The sequence below is a fragment of the Athalia rosae genome, chromosome 4, assembly GCF_917208135.1.
Source record: "Athalia rosae chromosome 4, iyAthRosa1.1, whole genome shotgun sequence".
Taxonomy (NCBI): domain Eukaryota; kingdom Metazoa; phylum Arthropoda; class Insecta; order Hymenoptera; family Athaliidae; genus Athalia; species Athalia rosae.
The window spans coordinates 3,267,978-3,288,646 of NC_064029.1; the positions used below are offsets into that span (position 1 = coordinate 3,267,978).

The 20,669-nt window shown below is 46.6% G+C and overlaps 2 protein-coding genes across 3 annotated transcripts in view; one reads left to right on the top strand and one right to left on the bottom strand.

Annotated features, from left to right (window-relative positions):
- The window catches only part of LOC105689529 (lachesin-like), a 52,668-nt gene that overhangs the window by 18,323 nt on the left and 13,676 nt on the right, over positions 1–20,669 (bottom strand). The window lies entirely within an intron of this gene.
- LOC105689544 (luciferin 4-monooxygenase) overlaps positions 1–20,669 on the top strand; it is a 72,811-nt gene that overhangs the window by 13,183 nt on the left and 38,959 nt on the right. The window contains exon 1 of one of the 2 annotated variants that reach the window (XM_012406627.4): positions 6,058–6,187. The exons of the other annotated variant lie outside the window; for it this stretch is intronic. The gene's annotated coding sequence lies outside the window, so the exon portion shown is untranslated. Of the gene's footprint in view, positions 1–6,057; positions 6,188–20,669 lie in introns of those variants that run through there. 2 annotated transcript variants of the gene reach the window in all.

The window sequence follows — 20,669 nt, forward strand, 5'->3', positions numbered from 1 at the left end:
AATCTGCATTCCATTTTGGGCCGGTGCCAAAGAGAAACGCGTGTCCGGGGCGGGCTAAAAATCGCGATTCAACGCCGTTACATTTTTCCCTTTTGAAAATAATACTTTTCCTCCATTCGCTTTCGGGAGAGGGACGGGTGGAAAGGTATGGAAAATTATTTTCAGGTCTTTACAAGAGCGCTTAGAATCGGCATAAACGAGAACCTGACTTTTGGTGTTCGAGCCAATATTGTTGTCTCCGAGGATATCGCGAGGGGGGAGCTCCTCCGATGGCAAGGGGCGTGCGAAGGTCGACGCCAAAGACCCGTTGCCGTGGTGTTTAAGACCAGGTCGCAAGCTTCCGATCTGAAAGAGAAAGGGCCATCGCCGTGGGCAGAAATCTAATTAATCAAACTCCGAAAACAGCTCGACAGCGTCGTCTACCCCACTTAAAACTGCCCCGAAACTGCGATAAACGCTTCATAATCATAAATACACCCCGGTCGTTGTAACCTTGTTATCTTACGCGTCGAACGAACCCTCTTGAAAACCCGCTTCCGCAGGTATCGCTCTTACGAGATTTCAGAACTGTACTTCGATAGGGATATATACCTCTGACCGCTCCACGTTTCCAACGGTCTCAAAGTCATCGCTAATTTTCATCGCAAATACAGGAGGCGAGCGAACGACAGGGTGACAACCCCGAACGGATTTTATTTCGTCCTCCGCGTAAAAGCTCCGGAATTTTTTTTCTCTTGCGGATTCGACGAGGATACGTGCGGCGCAGCTTATGGGCGTTTTTCGTATACATAGCGGGATCGAAGAGTTCGGCGGCGTCATCCTCGTCGCTTGGAGGGAAATCTAAAGCTTTATCCACCAGCTATAGGGTACGGACTTAAATTATCGAAACCTAATCAGTCAAGGTAGGTTGAAAACGTCGATATGGTAATAAAAATGTGACACGACGATAAAACGAGCATATTCCACTTTACCTTTCCCTCGAACTTTTTAATACGCGTTACTTATATATACACCGCAGACTGTTAAATTACGTCGCTCGAAAGTTGGTGCATTTTTTATGAAAAATTTTTCTCCTCCCCGATGCAGAGTCGTCGAGGAGAAATAATAAAAATGAGGCAGTCGGAATAATTACGCGTTTGCTAATTACATCGGTGAATTAATTTTCATTGTGTTTCGTCGATCAATCGGTATACAGCGTGTATGTAATTATAAGTATATACCAACGAAGGTGGTACCTACGTACAGATATCCATGTAACACATATAAGTGCGGAATTAGGTATGTGAATAGCATGAAAGCGACCCCATATACACCCGGCAGAGGTAATCATGGCGACTACATTCGTACCCTTTCACCTTTGGTTCGACCTACGGGTGCGGGTTGGGTCAACGTGACTTCTAGACACGCTTAATCTCCTCGTAAAGAGCGCGATGTCGGCTATATCTACTCGCGGGGGGGTTCGAGCGGAGTCCGAGTGTCACGGCTACTCGCGGGAGGTCCGTGTCCTTTTTTTTTTTTTTTTCTTATTCTCCCGAATATTTTTCCATTTCTCTTTTTTCACATCCACTTCTCTACTTCCTGTCTTCCGGAAAAACCCTCAGGATTTTCCCGACGTATAGGTACAGCTTAAACAGCCTCCCGTTTCGCCTGCAATTTTCATCCTCGTGTTTCAGACGATTTTTTTCTTTTTCTTTTTTTTTTTTTTGCCTTCTGCGACTCTCTCTCTTAACATCACGCCCTCCGGGATATTGTTCGTAAATTTTTTTCGCCTAATTGACGTTCTTCACATCGAAATATTCAAAACCCTTGTTTTTTTTTTTCATATCTTTTTCTTTCGGAAATGCCGCGCGCGTTATACAGCCTCGCTTTGAATAAAGTCAAACGTCGAAGTTGTGCGGGAATTATTTGACCGCTCGGATTCGCGAATGTTTAGCCTCGTCGCGTATTTACTCTCCTCGACAGATCTGTACTACGTTTCGTAGAACGGGGGGGGGGGGAACTTTCTACATCTGATACCCCATTGAGAAACCCTCGACACGGTCAAGCGGATCCGTCGGGCACTTGGTGCCGAATTTTGGCGATTGTCTGCGAAATTGTGACCGAACTCGACGATACGTCGGACACGTGTGTAGGTGTGTACGCTACATCCCCATACCGAAACACGTAACGTGTCCCGGATATTTGTGGGCCATCAAAAACGCGGCATATATATATATATATTTCACGTGGACATTATTACCGATGTTTACCGTGTACACACATGTTCGCCGTGTATTAAATCGCGCGAAAGCGTGAAATTTATTTTAATATAATGAACAGCGAACGCATTCGTGCGTCCACACGTACGTACGTACGTACGTACGATATACATGGTGCGGTGAAGTCAAACATTGCCCGCGGCTGTACCAAATCGTTATAAAAGGCTGGGCGTTTTGTGATAAATATAATTTAATTAGAAAATAGGATTTGGGATCGCGTGACTAGGCAGAGCTCGTTCGAGAACGCGAATCGGAAAGGGAGTTTTGAACTTTTGTTCGTTGGGATGGTATTTTATTTTATTTTATTTTTTTCTCTTTTTTCTCTCTAATATCTTCCTTTTATCGTGACGTAATGGGATGAACGCCCTTGCGTAGATTTCTAGCTCTGGAACGGGGATCGAAACGAGAGAAGAATGAAAAAGATGGAGTAGGAGAAATTTGATAAAGTTCTAAGGTTGTGTACGGGTAGGTACGACGAGGCATTGTGAAAGAGATCTCTCTCCTCTGCAAATACAGGTGGACGCAAAACTTTCAAACTAGAGTTCATAATTGACCCTCGGCCGATGTTTGATCGGTTATTTTCCTTCGAATCTGTAGCCCGCTTTTTTTTTTTTTTACTTTCCAAAGATCCACCTCCGCCCTCGTAGCGATCCCTCGGGACCCCCGGACGTACGTCGGCGAAGGACGCGTAGAATGTGGAATCGCGTAGACGGATGCTAATTGCGGGCAACGCGTGTCTCTGCGGAAAATCAATCGATCGCACGACGAGGACGACGACTAGACGCGACAGAGGACATCGAGTAGCTCGGAGACGAGATACGGGAAACGAAACATCGTTCGACTTTTACTCAAAGATGCTCAAAGTTACGGAAGACGAGGGCTAAAGGAGGTTTAACGCCGACGAAGAGAAGGAGGAGCGAGGGGCAGTTCCGCGGGCACGAGAAATCAACGTCTGTAAAACCCTCGAGATCGAACAGCGAGGAAAAAGACCGAAGGCAGCTAAGGAAAAGGAGAACCACTCGCTCGAGGCTCTCAACCCCTCGAGTCTCGAACTCTTCGGACAAACTCTTCGCCGCGGACACTGAGGAACCGATCCCTCGAGGTGCCGTTCCGGTCTTTTTTCTATTCCATTTTTTTTTGTTTTTCTCTTCACGCCCCTGCTCCGCCGAGTTCTGGAAATGATATTCCGCGTGCGTCTTTTACGTCGTCGTTCATAGCTACCGGTAACATGTAATTTGCGCGTATACGCTAATCCAAATGAGAGTGGCTTTATAACTGATGCATCGCGTGTACGCGGCAGGTTTACCGTGTTTCCAATTGGGATGTGTTACGCCTTTCTGAGCACTATAGCGCACGGGGGATTTGATGCCTTTCCATGTTCCAGGGCTGGTCCGCATCCCCCTCCCCCCTCGTTGCACCATTACCGCCATTGCGATGCTTCGCGTGGTACTGCTGAACGTATAAATATATTCAGCTGTGTGTGTGTACATAGGTGCGAGGCTCGTCTACGCGGATTGGTGTATGTACCTAGGTGTACGTTCGGATGCATTACCGTATTCGGATCGCCTCTATTTCTATCTGCTTAACGGCGAAATCCGCTCCGCATAATACGTTAACGCGGAGACAGCGAGAGAAGAGGGAGAGAAACGACGCGGTGTTTCTGATTGAGGGAACTTTAGCCGTGGGCTATACCTCACAATCAACCGTGTGTGTTCGGTCGATACAAATTAGCCCATAAACCTGAAGTATGGGTGAACAGGCTTGACTTTTCTGGAACCGCAAATAGACGAAGATGCCCGCGAAGGGTTTTTATTTCTCAGCTATTATTTAGAGGAATTTATCGTTACCGCCGCTATTTACCGGAATGTGGGTACTTTCAAAGTTATCACCACTTCGAAACAGTTACCGTGAGCGTAGTAATTTACGGATTTGTCGGTCTCACGTTCTCTCTGAAAAAAAAAAAAGATTAGAGTATCATCTCTACCCTGTGAAAAAGTCGGCGGAACGCGTTGCGGAACTGCGAGGATAATTTTTCGTGGAAAGAACGAATACGCGGAGGAGTACGAGTCGTCGTGCGAGGTTGACGAAGGATCCGGAGGATTCAACTCCGGTGTAAAGAGTGAAAAATCAGGGAGGGGAGGGAGACCGCGGTGCATAATTTGGTACGAGCAGATCTCGCGAGCCAGAAAGTCTCTATCCGGAGAGGTTGGATATTAAAGCATCATCTGCGCTTCGCACTCCGAGACAATGGTCTCGGTGGAAACAGTGTCGATTGTTGAAGCGAGTTCTTCGTTTCTCCTGAAGCTTTCTCGGCCGCGTGATATACGTATACCAGCAGCTGCTGGGGTATCGTCGTCGTCGTCGTCGTCGTCGTCTGCAGCAGTTGCGGTGCGGTGGTATGCAGAGGTCCCACTGTCCTCCGCTGTTCTTCTATATCCTCGCTTAGCCCGGAACTGCAAATGCCAGAGGCTGCTTGCTGCAGGAAGCTCATTAGGCGAACCCCGAGGTGTTGTCGAAGCTCGTAGGCACTGCGCCAGTCATCAACCGTTTCAACAATCCCAAGTTTCAAACGGTCCCAACCCGAACCAACCGGCTCCACCGCCTCCTTTCCAGAGTGAAATATATTTTAATTTTCCAATATACATACGTCCCGCCACCTTCTACGTAACTACGTCACAACACGCTCCGCGCCCTTGTTCATCCAGCTTTGCGTATAATAGTTTTTGTATTTTCACCCTCGCGCGACACGCGTACGGTCTGCAATGCCTCTCCGAGTCGGGATAATTTTGCGAGCAGCTCGCTTCAATCTCATTAGGATTTCAACGAGAGCAGAGAAACTCGCAGTCATTCGATTTCCACCTATTCCCCCAATGGAAGTTGAACTTAATTCACTCGTTATACTCGCCAGAGATCTTTGTATCGAGTTAACGTAATATAACTTCGGAGTGGAATTTACATTTTTTATCTCATCTTCGTAGGACCGGTTGGATCATGAGGTACGAGTTAATTAATTAATGTGCAGCGCGGAGAGGGTTGTTGAAAAAAATGAAGGAAAGGTGGAAGAAATATAATCTGTACTCCTCTCTTTCTTTCCATTTTGCTCCGTGTAGGGCGAAGCTTGTGCGAAACGCTCGAAGTAACGGCGAGCCGAAACGTTCCCCGTAATTAAAGACAAACAGCGAAAAGTCAAGATATCGAAGGCATCGGAAGCCTAGAGAGCTGAGAGCTAAGGGCCGAGAAGCTCTGGTGGAGAAGAATTGGTACTGCCGCTGCCGCCGCTGCTGCTGCTGCTGCTGCTGCTGCTGCTGCTGCTGCAGGCACCAAAGTACATAGAAAACTTTGTGTACACAATCAGTCGGGTGTATTTTTCGACTTATTTGATAAGAAGGCGTAGTCGAAGGCTCTTTACCAACTTTCTTAAAACTATGTTACCACCAATCTCGTTCGCGCACGGGCTACGGCGAGCTCCGAATTGCCATAATTGAGTAGCCATGGCACGTAGAACGTCACTGTAGCGTTGTTTGTACATCGCACTCGGAACGTTCCCATGACATATTTCAGATTATAAATATACTTTAAGCAAACAAAGTTTACTCGGGTCCACCTAGTAAATTTCGTTTTATCGCCGTGAGGTATACGAAAGTATAGGAGCGAGCGATTAAGAATAAATTTCCGTCGTTTCGCGAGTCCCAAGGACGAATTTCGTCGATTCAAATTCAAAGCCTCGAGCGATCGTAGCTAACGTGAGTTTCGCGGGGATTTCGAATTTCGAACGTTCGTCTCGCGCCTGGTTCGATTTGGAGGGGATTTTGCGCGAACGATGGATTATGCGTGCGCATCAGCCGGCACCCGTATGTTGTATGATAACATTGCAAGTTCTCTCGTCTGCTAAGAAAAAGCGTGTGCGGTGAAGTTTCGTTAAAATAAAGGTAGGATCATCCCCATAAATATATATATATATATTCCGCCATGTTTGTTAATAGCTCGTTACTAAACACCCTTTTTTATAAAAAAAACTTTTGCCCTGCGCGCGGCAACGTATTCGACGGGACCCTTCGAAGTGACTTGTAACATCACATCTTCTGCTACGGAATCGAGGCGTGACTTTTAGGTTAGCTTTACATAACCGATGTCCAGGTTACTACGCCGATGCGTAAGCGCACGATGATTCGTTCGACACGATATAGGTATACCTATATACGGATAGGCGACAGAAAATGACCCTGCGTATACCTAGGCGATTCAAATAATTTTTGGTCGCCGAACGGCGCGTTTCCCTGTTTTGAATTTCCCGGCGCTCGCGGATTCAACGTTCATTTATTTTCAGCGGCGCGGCGGTTGAATCGAATTGTTCGAAGTACAGATTTCGTTAAGGTTCGGGAAACGCTTAGAAATTGTTAGAAATTTGAAAAACTTCCTGGCATTTTGTAACAGAATCTGAAACGATAATATTGCTATGAAATATCGCACTGTTATTGAACTAATTCCGGGGTCGGTAGCTCCGAAAAAAATGGATGAAAAAGAAGAGATACACTTCACGAAACATGCGAGGGCAGTTTGATATTTTGCTTCCTCGCATCCGTTTCCCCGATCGTTTTTCTCGACGATCATTTTCCGGTCCCCGCGGTACAGTTCAGCGAATACATATCCGCATATTACGTCATCCGCAAAATAGCTCGACGTTTTCTATTAGCTTCCTGTAAAAATAATTTATCAACGAGCTTTGTAACGGCTGTTACAAATTGTATAAGAGGACTCGGACAAATTTTCCCTTGTATACGTTCTCTACCCTTTTTCCGGTCTATATACCTTCCGCACGGTTTCGTTCAATTTGCAGAGAAAAAAAAAACGAAAGGAAGAGGATTATATTGAAATGCGGCTCTTTCTGCGCAAGACAATCATTTTAACAGGCGTTTCCTTGTTTTTTTTTTCATTTTTTTATTTCTTTCCCTTTCCCTCCATCTCGCCGTCTACCGACTGTCCGCGTATTTTCTTCGTTAAATTGGCATCACCGCGTATTTCTATGGGACACATCTTGTTCGTACGTATTATATCATGTATACTGTAAAGGACGGATGTTGTATACCTAACATTCATCCATTCAGCTCCCGAAGACAGAACTATAAGGGAATACCGACCATTCTATGCAGCATCCGGATGTAACGGGATTAACCTGGGACTTGAAATCTCCTTTCGTCACCGGGGAAGTCCGGGACACGGATGCGGTCTATATACATATGTATACGTTCGTACCGTAGTGTTTTTGGCGACCACGTCTCGTTGACGGACAGGTGGACGGACCGTCCGTCCGTCACCGTCTGGTCTAAAACAGGTCGCAGAAACGATCGACTCGGAGGTACGAGGACACGGAGCCGGGGAGAAATAAAAAATAGAAGATAGAAAAGCGAGGGATGGCCGGTACGGGAAAAATGGCGATCGAGAGAAGCGAAAGGAGGGGGAGAGAGAGAGACTCGGACAAATTGCAAGAAGGGAACCGGATACGATTCGTGTCTAATTTGAAAAGGGGTAGTGGAAAATTTTTCCGACGAACATTTTTTGGTATAATTCGAATATGCGGTGCGACGCATACCCGATTTGGGCGACTACCGCGTCACGTATATACGTGGAACATATCGGGGTTCTTCCAGATCTCTGGTTTCAAATCGCTGCCGATCTTTATTCGGGCGAAAACTGTCTTCTCTATAGATGCGTAACGGAATATTGGCCGTTCTCGAGGAGCGCGCGGTGCGACGAGCTTTATGTACAACGATCCTTCAAATTCCGTCCTTCCTTTTTTTCGTCCCCTCCTCGCGAATTTCCCTATTTCTTGGCTTCGCGATTTTCGCTTGCGTGACGTCACCCCCAGGAACACGCGAAATGACAGGTGACGATAGCTACCGTAAATCAAAACCCGATTGCTCTTCACAATCTCCCCGTGATGCTACCCGTTGCTGCACGGTAGTGGAGGGATTTGATTTCCTCTTTCCTTCCTATGTACATGATGTAAAATCTGCGAGTCTACAATAAATCCAGACGAAGCGCGTGAAATATTTACCACGAAAAAAGATCACGATCTTTACAATATCGGGATGAGAGTAGAGAAATATTCCTACAGGCATTCCCATGTCCGCTCGAGTATCCGATGGGGTTGCGGGCGAGGGTGCCGTTGAGTGAATCGACCGATTGTTTCGCCAACGGTTTCCATCGGACGTCGGCGGTGAATTTCACCCTCGGAGGTTCCTCCGAACGGCGGTAGCATTACGGCGAAACCTGCACTCGGCTCCGCCGGGGACGGAAAGCGACGGAAACGCCGTGATCCCGTTGGTTAACGCCAGCACGGCTCTACGATAACGAAGACAACATCCACCCGCGTACGCGCGTGTTATCCTTCGGCGTAGGGGCCGGTGGTTTCAGCCGGGGATGGCTTCGACGCGGAGAGCCAACGAGCAGCGAACCACGTTTCACGTTCCGCGTTCCGCTGCAACCACCGTCAGCCCCTAGCCGCAACACTCCAAAGCCATTATCGTTACAATCCGCCACTCCTGCGGCGCAGATACTCTCCCCGAAGACTCCATTATTTTTTCATATACAAAACAAGTTTTTCACCACCATTATTCGAAAGCTTCGCACAACGACGACGCGGAGGACGACGATTGTTTGGAAGGAATTTTAAAATCGTTCAACGGGTATGTACAGATGCGTCCGTTGCGTACATACTTGGTAAAACGTGGTACATATATAACACCGTACGGTGTATTATAACGCCGTTTTAGTATCGCCTCTCCTGAATTATTGTTTTTTTTTATCGTCTCCTCACTTTGACTCGAATTTTATTTTTATACATCGCATTGTTCGCGTGGCCCCTCTACGTTTTTTTCCATTGGTTTCTGGATACCATTTTTGGAAAATTCTGCGAAACAGTGACGAACGGAATTTCTATGACGAATTATTTCGCGTGCGATTATTTTGTACGGCCGACGAACGCGGGGGGAGCGTAGAAAATTATTGGCGAATTTTGGGAGGGGGCGGGGGTGGTGTAATTTTTTGTTGGGATAATAAATTCGAACTCTGTAACGCGAATCGTATCCGTATAGATTATAGAGAGATCCTCGCTCGTCTCGACAGTCGTCCACGCCGCATATGTCTTTTCATGAATTCAATTCAGAGCCGGTACCATCAAGCGGCACGCGGATACAGATATCGAAATCTGGAATATAGGGGAAGTATAGATAGAGACTGGGAATAGGTGAAACTCACAGATTGCCGGAGCAATCTCTGCGACAGAGATACCCCCCCACCGACACGACGGTCCTGCAGGAACCAGAACTGGAAGTGGAACTGGAAGTGGATGGATCTTCTCTTCCTTTTCTTCCCTACCAACTTCATACCCCCGCAACGCGCGTGGTTACGTGTAGCCACTATACTCAACTCCGTAGCATCCCTCCGTCCTCCTTTCTTCTCGTATACAGACACACGTCCTTTTATACACGTATGGGTGTGCGTAGAGGTATGGCATACACGCCCGTGTGCCTGCAGGAGGGTGGAAAAGTGGGGGGTGGGGGGGTGGGAGGAAGGCACCTCCGTAGAGACGGGCAGGGCGAATGACACGGACGGAGTGCGGCAATTTCGTGCAATACCAGCGGCATACCGGGGGTCCCAAGAATGTAGCTTAGCATTTTCCAGCTTCCGAGGCTAGAGAGCCGCACGGGCATCCCCTTCCTCTTCTTTTTCCTTTCCCTCTTTCCACGCCTCCGCCCACACAGCGTGCGCGTAGTTGCTACCTATTCCGTGTGTATCCACACCGCTGTCTATCCACCTTTTGCGGATTGCGACCGTTATTATCATTGTTATCGTCGTTATTACACTCGTTCCGTGATTATTTTTTAATTCCCTTTTTTCCCACCCACCCCCCGTTTATTTTTGGTTTTATATTTATTTTCATTTTCATTTTTTCTCTTTTTTTCATCTATTTACTTTTCTCTCCTCGAACGCGCACATTTCACACGAACCGGGGGTACACGTTCGCGTTTACGCGATTCTCTTTCTCTCCGCAAGCTCTTCTCGATTTTCTATATCTGTATACATGTACGTACATATAATACGCAAACGTGGAGTACGTACACGTTTACCCTTTTATTTTTCTCCTCCTCCTCGTCCGCGAACCCCGTGCGTGTTTCGTTCACTTATTTTACACTGTTTCCGCGAAAGTTTTCATTATTTTGAAAGCGCCATGTAGCAAAATTATTTATCGGTAAATCGTTCGCTAGAAATACCCCGACGGTATAGGTATACCTCCTTCACCTTCTGGCGCTTTTTCCGGGGGACCCCGAGTTCCCGTAATACTCACTCGGTTATATAACTCGCGATGAAATTCACCGTATACCTAAGATCGTATAACTACACCTCGAACGCCCCCACACCCACCCGTACATACGCTCACCTTACCTACTTTAAAAAAGATTTACCGTCTCCGTTGTTGCTCGTCCGAGTCATTTCGGGATTCAATTCGATGCGAGACTCTTTCTCTCCGACGAGCACCGCCTCGCCTCGCCTCTACTCTACTCTACCTCCAAAGTGTTTTCCTAGCCTACTACCGACGTAAGGGAGATAAAATGTCTACTAGCTTCTAAACTGCCGAGGGCTTTCTCTCTCTCGATTCTAAACTTTTTTACTTTTTCCTTTTTCCTTTCGAAAATCCGTTAAAATACCGTAGAGCACCGCGAGCCCCCCGGTATTACGATCCGCGAAATTAATTCGAATAAATTTCGACGGAATATTTCGGTCCGCATGATGTACACGTGAATCAAAAAGTGCCGGAGTAATCAAACTTCGTTTGATGACAGGAAAATCAACGTAGGGTTTTTCAATCGATGATTGCGGCGTGTAATTATAATTAGCGTGGATTTATGGCAAAGAGAACCTCAGTGTAAATATCGTCTCATGAAATTAGCGGGCGGGGTTACTCGTTTTTCCGGTCTACGTTATATTTGCAATTGTAACGTGTACCGGGAATTGTTATTTATACCGGCGAGAAAAAGTCAGTCACCGAGGTACGTTTTATTAGCGAGTATGGTACGTACGGAAATATTTAATTCGCGATGAATAAGTCATCGGGATTCATGAGCGACTGAAAGTCTCGCGAGCCGCGAAGTCGCGATTTATAAATACGCGCGATGACATGCGTTTTTGAAAGGCGAAATAAGAACTTCGAAATTTAATATAATCGGTACCTACGCGGTGCAGACGAAATTTTAATATACCTCCTCGAAATTCGAATCTTTTACGACACGTGAACATTCATATGAAAAAAAAAAAATATGTTCGAAGTATACCGCACGACAAGTTTTTTTTGCAAAAAATAAAAATTTAACAAAGTCCTACCGAGTCCATTGTACGAGGCATATTTCGAATGCTCGCACGCGATAAATCGGATTTTAATTCTCGCCGAGCTGCGGATAATCAGAAAATTTTTTTCATAAAAGTCAAAGTCACCGTCGCGATAACTCGTTTTAAAAATGTTCACACATTAAATTATACACGAGCCGTAGCTAAATCCGTGAATACGGAGAGAAATTTAAAAAAATATTTTTCGTCAGCCCGCGCCACGAATCAGTATACACAAGAATCGCACCTGTTATCCTATTTTCTTTGACTTATTTATTCTTTTTTTTTTCTACGGTGTCATACTGCACCCGTTCGGAATATATATATATACGGAAATATAATACGCAACAAGGGGGATGAAAGAAAATTGCAGGCAATTAGTAGGCAGATGTATAAAAGTCGAGGGTCGGCACCGCGTGACAGTAGCTGTCGGGGGGTGGTGGTGGTTGTTTTTTTTTTTTTTTTTCTTTTTTCTCTCCGCACCGATTAGGGTGGTGGAGGGTTGCTAAAAATACGCAGGAATAAGCAAACGAGTAAGCAGGGTCCCGCGCTGCACGTCGAGGTCCTTCAATACCGGCGTGTAAAAAGTACAAATATAAAAAAAATGAGAAAAACGACCGAAACAAGGAAAATTCAGAGCAGCGTCCCCCCCTCCCTCCCCTCTACCGCTCCTCCTTCGTACTCCTAGGTACTCGGGGATACTCCGAGTTACCGGACCTCGTAATTCAGGCTCATTGTCAGATAACGCGGAAAATGCAAATTTTGCTGAAAAAGCAACCGTGTACACACTCATACCTGTTAGTCGGCCCCCCCCCCCCCCCCCCCCCCCCCCGCATGACACCGTGTGCGCGTCCCACCGTTTCAAACGATAAAAACTAACGCACTCGAGCTAATCTGTATTATGCACGCGTATGTCGAGCGCCGCGACGCCCGCTGTACGGGTTGGGGGTGGTTAGCTCCATCATACGTCCTCTCTCCGTGCTCGTGACCGGAGTCCACTCCATTCCACTCTGTACGAATGCAGGGCGGCGCACCAGCTGCAGTTTAATACGCGATCCGCGCGTATGTGAATTTTTATGCACTTTCATCATTTACGGTAGAACCCGTTATATATATAGAGAGAGAGAGAGGGAGAGAGGGAGAGAGAGAAAATTATTTCGCTACGCGGGTTTAACCTACCTAGAATCGTCACATGTTTACGTCCGATCGTTGGACCCGGACGCCGCGATGGTCCCTTATACGATACGGTGTATAAACCGAATACCGTGTCTATAAATATACGGAATAGGAGCGATTCCGGATCGTAGAAAAGCGTTTTTCCCTCCGCTATCAGGCGCTCAGGAAAATTACTTTGAAGGATACCGAGAGATTTTGAGGAAATCGCATACGCGACGGCGTCGGCTATACGTGTTACCCAGAGATTTCGACGGGCCAAATACATACGGCGATTCGTTTAGCGGTTCGGGGTCCCTCGAAAGGGGTGCAAAACTTTTCGAGATACCTCGGTAGGATCTCTTCCACTTTCAACCGATCCGAAGTCGGTGCAGTCGTACCGAACGGGGGTACGAAACATTCATCCCATTTTCTCTAAACCGAGTCAAGGTCGTTCCGTTCTTGTACTCTGCAACCCCTTCCCTTTTTAATGGCCTCTTCGATGGCGTAAATCTTCACTCCGTTTTCACGTATCCGCCGAGTTTATGTAGACGAGAGAGTGGATTGAAACGTATATATGTATATACTCGTTAGATTTGAGCCTGCGTCATGTGTACAGTTGCAATATGTACATTAGCGTGCGTTAAACCTGATCTGTGATTTCGTCGCGATGAAAATAGTCGAGTCCTATTACTGGTCCATTCGAACGGGATGTTGTTTTTTCCCTTTTTGTTCGTTTCTAAAAAAATCCGGGCATCGGGTCTGAAAATTATTGCCAGTCTCACGATACGTATACGTGCGCGATATGGTTTGGAAAAAACAAAAAAAGAGGAAACTCGCTCGGGAGTCTTTATAATATACAGGAAAGAAGGAGAAAAGGTTGGCTATATACCATATAAGAAGAGAGTTCCCGCAGGTGGCCCTCGGGAGAAAAGTAAAGCTGACACTGAGCCGCGGCGAAGATGGTACTAACCTATACCCCGCGCAAAGAGGAGAAGGGAAAGAGGGAAAGAAAAAAAAAACGAGCGCAGAGGTCGAAGCCGATATGCGGTCACCGCGTACGGGTTTTAGATAACCCGACAAATAACCAATCCCTGCCGGATGGACGTGAGGACGGAACTCCAATGCTAGGAGCAACGAAAGATTCTCCGTAGGCGGGTCCCCGGGGACTTCCGGATCTCCGATATATTAACTAACTTTTCTACGTTTCACGCTCGGATACGTACGGATATTTAGCCAAAGTTTTTATCGTACACAATGGGCCCCGATGTACAGGGTGTGTATCGCGGTATCTTATTCGTCGCGCGTCGTCGCAATCCCGATTTATCGAGAAAATTAGTTACCTTGGTAAAATTTGCGAGTCCGAATCGACGTCGATTGAATTATCGTAACGGTTGAGGGAGGGAGGGAGGGAGGGAGGGAGGGAAAAAAAGAAGCGGGTTATTTAACAGATAATGCTATCAGGAGAAATCGATACACCATTGATCAGAAGAATTACGATACTTACAATTGGCTTTTCCACCTAATTCCTCGTGGCAGTTATATAGAAACGGTTCATAAAGCCTACAATTTTATTGCGAAGCCTTACACCGGATTTTATTAGTCAAGAATTTCGCGAAATTGGGTTAAATGGAATCTGTTTTCCAGCTTATTGTTAGGCCCTCGAACGAGCCCTTTTTTATTTCCATTTTCCGGAAACATCGGCTAATCCCAATGATTCCGGGGAGCGTAATATTTTTATAACGTCTATTTTTCATTCAATTTCATCCAGCGAATTTATCGAACCGTCTAAACTTGTCAAAGGTTGAACAGTGTATTCCGGCTATTTTGGCATAGTTTGCTTTACGCAAAGGATCGGCGTGATAATTCGGAACGTAAAATTGATTGGTTTTCGAATTTTTTTCCCATCACTTTTTGCTTCATTCTATATATTTTTAATCACGTTTTTTTCGTTCATTTCATACCCGATAGCCCTCCGCACTTTTTTCGCTCACGGAGGGGGGAGGGGGTACAACGGATAGCTGAAAGCAATTTATCCGATGCGCAAATATATGCTATTTTCAATTTATTTATTTTTTTTTTCTTCCTTTATTTAATAAACTCTCCAATTTTTCGTATCACATGTTGCCTGCAGTCCGTACCGTTCCCGCACTGGGTACGAACGGATACGGTTGTCAACGTTTATGGTGAAAAACGCGAGTGTACGGTACGACCGATGTTACGTAGGTTCGTACGTACGTACGTAAAATAGACGCGGTAATACCCGGGCGCACGACTGTACGTTTCAGCTATGAATACATGCGATATGGTGTACATGGAATATTACGCATACTTATACGCGGAAGCCCTTATAAATCGGTTCGTATACTGGTGCTCCGCGTGCAACAATGCCGGGAATGATTGGCTCCGCTGTCTAGCCTCATGGAGTGAGCATTCAGTACCTACTATCGCAATTCTACACTGCCGGACGCGAATCTCCCAATTCTCGTCGATTCCCTCCCTTTCTGGCCGACCCCGGAGGCTATTTCTCTCCTTCTGTATCGTCCCTTCGTTTTACGCTAGCTTCCCGTTTCGCGCTCCGTCTCTGGATTTTCAACTTCTCGCTTTACCACCTTCCTACGCTCGCCCCCCACCCCTCCCCGTGTCCTCTTATTGCATTCAATGGGAGAGAACAAGAGAGAAAAAAAAGCGCAGGAGCCAGAAAGATCTTCTGCCTCCGCGCTCAACGGCCACCGCTATCCCGTTTTCCCGCAATACCTAAGGGTGGAAAAAAAGGAGGCGTTGCACCCGAGCGTAGTCGGTGCAGCTTTTCTCTAAACAGAAGGCAGCCGATCCTCCGCGGTGAAGATTTTTTATTTCGTTTCTTTACTCCCATAGGTCCCCATTTACGAACGCTTCGCGTTACCCGCCGCCGTATACATTTTGTACGTGCTCCCTTGTTTTTTTTTTTTTTCTTTTTTTTTTTTCTCTTTTTTTTTTTGTTCGGATTCTTTTCATTTTACACATCTTCCCTTTTTTCAGCTAGGAAAATTCACTTGAGCGTTCTGAAATTAGTCGAGATGAATTTAATATTAGCTTATACTGTACATACAACGACTTATATACCGGCGCTGCACTTCTCTGCCGCTTATATTATAATCGTATACATGTACATATGTATACGCGCATTTTATGCTGTGCATACTGTTATGAATAATTTCTGGACCACCTATAAGTTTTGAATATCAAGGGGGTTCGGAAACGATGAATTTTTATCGCCAGGAATTTATCGTAGGCATAAACAAAAGGATCAGTTAGTAATTTTCCCACGCATTGCTACGGGGACAGGGTCCTGCCGGAATTTCGAGTCAAAAAATGAAGCTTCTCTGCGGCGGGACACCACCGGATTACATACACACATTCGACGATTGTACGCGTGAAGGATAATGAGGGAACGAAGTTTCAAATTTACATCCATCTCATTATCGTTGGTATTACAATTGTTACACTCGCGCCGTTTCGTTTTAACTCGATTTTTGATCAGACTCGTTAAAACGACGAGGGCTGCATTTATGTGTATATAAATGAAAATTGATACCCGCGCCGTCGACGACGACCCGATAACACCAATTTTATTAAAATCTCATCCAATTCCGTGCGGACGCGATGATCGTTACGAATTTTCCACTTAGTTAGAAAAAGGGGCACGTACGGCCGATACACCAACGCGTGTGTACAGTGTACCTACTCTTGTAATCCTCGTTACAGACTCGTATTTCACAGGGATTTAAATACTTCCTCGCATACCTTATAATTCCTTCGTAATCTACCTTAGCTCAACAAACGCGCGGTATATGATATGATACATTACGATGAAAGTATCACGTCGTCCGAAAAGAGTAAAAAAATAATCAACGACGACGACAGTTAATCCGTTTCTTCCTTTTGTTTTACCCGCGTCAGAAGAGCGGAAACGAACGGCTGCAATCACTTCGACGATATATTCAACCGGCGTCGCTCCGATGTATTTCTCTGTAATTTAATTGATTGTAAACCTAATACAATATCTTCTCTGAAATCCTTTCGCGGTGCCTCACGCGCTTATCGCAGACGTTCAGCTGGTCCCAGAGTCTATACCATAAGGTACCCTTATGCTTATCGTCCGCGAGAATATTTCCGGGCTTCTAACTTCCCGGGAAACACATGCGACCTCGAGAAAAACGACATTTTACAATACTTACTTAACGCTACGTGTACCGCGAGATTTCCTTTTTTTCCCCACCGAAACCCCTTACGTAAATCTAACGAAACATACGGCGTAACTCTCGTCTCGTATATTTTTATCACCTTTGTACGCCGGAGAAATCTGGGACCCTCCCTCCCCCCCCCCCCCCGATCTCCTCGATAGGATCGATCCCCCACCGATCACATCTACATCTCTCGATCGTTACGAGCTTGCGAGCTTTTTTCGCACCCCCTGACGTACGATGACCACCTCCAGCGTCGGGAGAATCTACGGCTCGACCGAATTATACGTGTAAAGTTTCTCACCCCATATCGCAGCTTGCTGTATATCGTCGCTAAATATATGGCCGCATTCTTCCCCTCTTTCTCTTTCTCTCCGTTTCATCTTTCCCCCGGTGAAGATGGAATACGGAAGAAGAGAGATATTAATAATACCTGTGCTAGGAATATATCTTCCACGCTTCATCTGGTCTATGTATCAAACCCGTAACGCAGATACATCCCGCTGCGAACCTTGAGATAGTTAATCAGAAAGTTTTCGCCCTATAATTCAAATATAACCCCCTGGATCGCGGATGTGCGTGATTTCCGTGTCTGTTTTTCGTCCATTTTCGAAGTTCGACGAATCCGTTTGTTTCCAGAGCAGCCGTATCGTAGCGAGATATTTTATCGGCGTCGGAAGAATTAGCGACACTTTTTTCTCCCCCCCTCCCCCCCGCGCGTGTCCCCCGTCCGTCCGGGTTGTACGAGGACAATTCTCCGGCCGACGTCGTCCCGGTCCCAACGAACGGCGAAATCGGCGGAGGGACGAGGTGTAAGGGGAGAAAAGAGAGAAGAGACTGACGGCGGGAGTGCGCCCGCGATCCACCCTCCGAGTATCAACTATCAATGGATTCCAAGCATGACCGAGATGTAACTCTTGGTTTAATCCCATGGACCATTGTTCCGAACAATGCGGGACGAAATTAAGCCGGAGCTTGAGGAACCTCCTCGGAGTTCTCCGTGTATTTGTTCAAATTTCTAGATGGCGAAATTTCAGGAGCATATATACACGTATAATGTAATAGCCGCTTTCGTAATACCTTATACCGAAACTCATTGCGTAATGTAGACTAAAAACGTTACATAATTATTATTCAAATAGCGGATGAGGTGAACGTCGTAATTATAATCCAATCGACGCGGCTCTGTACGGTTCGCATTATTCGAATTGAAGGTACGTTTCGCGACGGTGTACTACAGGGTGTCGCGTCTCAATCTCGCACCTGATTTATCTCGGAAAATACGAAAGAGACGAGTCAGGTTTCCCATAAAAAAAAAAAATAACCATGTTAATTTTGGACCGAAACACATTTTTTCCCTAACGTGTTTCCCTTCGAAAGCTAAAAGTTCGATCGTACTCGATACTCGATCGGAGTCGTATTTTCCGAGACGAGTCAGGTGCGAGATCGAAACGGGACACCCTGTACGATGACCGAAGTATTTATCAACTACGTACGACAAACAAGGGAAAAGACAGAGTCTGATAATATCCGTTCGATCTCCATTGTGAGCGTGAATTTCATGCCTGAAAGTTCGATTACCTAATAACACCGTCAACCGACGGGCAAAATTTCATACCGAATCGCACGCAAAAGCGCTTCCCATCCGACGATACAGAAATACGCACCATGTGTAATAATATAATAAGAAATAAAAATAAGCCGAGTGAAAACGGATGATATTTTCCACCGACAAAATAGGGTGACCGACGAGGGGCGTCCGAATCGTTCGCGGATTACATAAGGGCGATGTAAAGCGAGAGATGTACAAACCCGCCGAGGTATACGCGATACGTGAACACGTCACGTAACTGCAGCCGCAGAAATGACCGAAAAAGGTTATCAGAAATTGATTGGGTTTTGGTGAAACGGCGGCGGCGGCGGTTCCTTTGTGGAGTTAAGGGCGGGTGACACGGGGGTCCGACGGTGTGTGCGAGCTCCGCTCCCGGTAGCCGCTACGAGGGTAGGTAATTAGAATTTCCCTAATGCAGGCAATACGTCAAAACGCGCCGGCGAATGAACGTAATGAATTCGTCGATGATGCCCCGTCCACCCACCTCGAGGAGATGAATACCGTATTACGCGTGTGCGAGAACTACGGCTAATCGTGTGTATACTATACACGTACACACCACTCTCCACGCGCGACACGGGCATCCTGCACATAATCGCCGTATTCATATATACCTATGTGTTAATGTATATACCGGGGGAGGGGGAGAGGTATTCGTAAACACAAACACGAGGAGGGGTGTATATCGCGTCGCGGGTGCAGGGGGGGTGCAGGGGGGGGCAAAGAGGAGAGGAGAGGAGAGGAAAGGAGAGGCGGTGCACCGACACATGGCGATGTATAGAGGCACACATGCGAGCTATAAATCTCTGTGGTCAGTCGCTGAACTGGCGTCAATGGCGCTTTGGCAGTCCCAGGGTTGTCCTGGCCTCTCTGTACGTATAGCGAAATATATGCATATTCAGTACTTGTGTAGCGGCGATACGGGCGATATGACGGGGGACGGAACGGCGGCGGCGGCGGCGGCGGCGGTGGCGGTGGCGGCTTGCCGTGACGTCGGCTTTGCACCCTAACAGCGATATGCAGAGGGATATGCCGTGTGCCCCTGCATCGCCTGGCGGGTGACGGACTGCCGGACATCCGACCCGTTACCACCCCACTTTCGAACCCCCCCAAACACTCCCGACCCGTCGCCACGCTCTTCAACGACCACCCGATCCCACCCCCTCCCACCCTCTCCCGCACCCTCCCGCACCCTCCATGGTCAGCGGTACGTCATTTCTGCACCTGCATCGCGGCCCATCGCAACCGTTCCCCGCCGCGGATCAGCTCCGTTAAATATATGGGTTGTATAGATTTCGCGTCGTCGAGAGTCCACGTGAAAAGCTCGGAGGGACTGGACGTCCTGTATCGCTAAGGTGTATGCGACTCAAACTCGAGTCATCGTTAATTGACGTCGTTGAATTTCTCAACGATTCGCATTCGGGAAACTTGGAAGCTTCGAATCGCTCCTGACATCCCTGAAAAATTAACGGGATCCCCTTGTAGCACTTTTCACTCAAATTTACGTACCCGATTTCCGTCGGTCTTGATCTCATCTCATTCCCTCTGGGGATAGTTTTTTTGCCCTCGATCATGCATCGACGTGAATTGTGAACCGACGTGTATACTGTCCGTGGATAATTACGTCTCTCCGTATGAAGAGGAAGAGAAAAAAAGAAAGCAAAAAAAAAAAAATGCGAGAAAAGATATACGGGTATATGCGAACGGGAAAGACGGTAGACGTGGAAGGTAGCGTGAAGTTTGTGAAAGAATCTGGGAACGTTCGAAAACTATTACGTCGACAAACCACGAGAGTTTCGGTCCTCGTAGAGCAGCGGTGGCAGGCTATTGTATATGTCTAGATATAAAGAAGTCTTTGGAGTAGCTGTGCGCTGTCACGTCTCTAACTATAAAGTCGTGTCTTGCGGGAAATAAGAAACTCGCCTTTGGATAGAGATAAAGAAAAGTAGGAACGCTACGAAGAAAAAGGAAACAGTTGGACATAAATAAATAAAACAAAACCCAAAAAAAAAGAAGAAAAAAACGAAAGAAATAAGA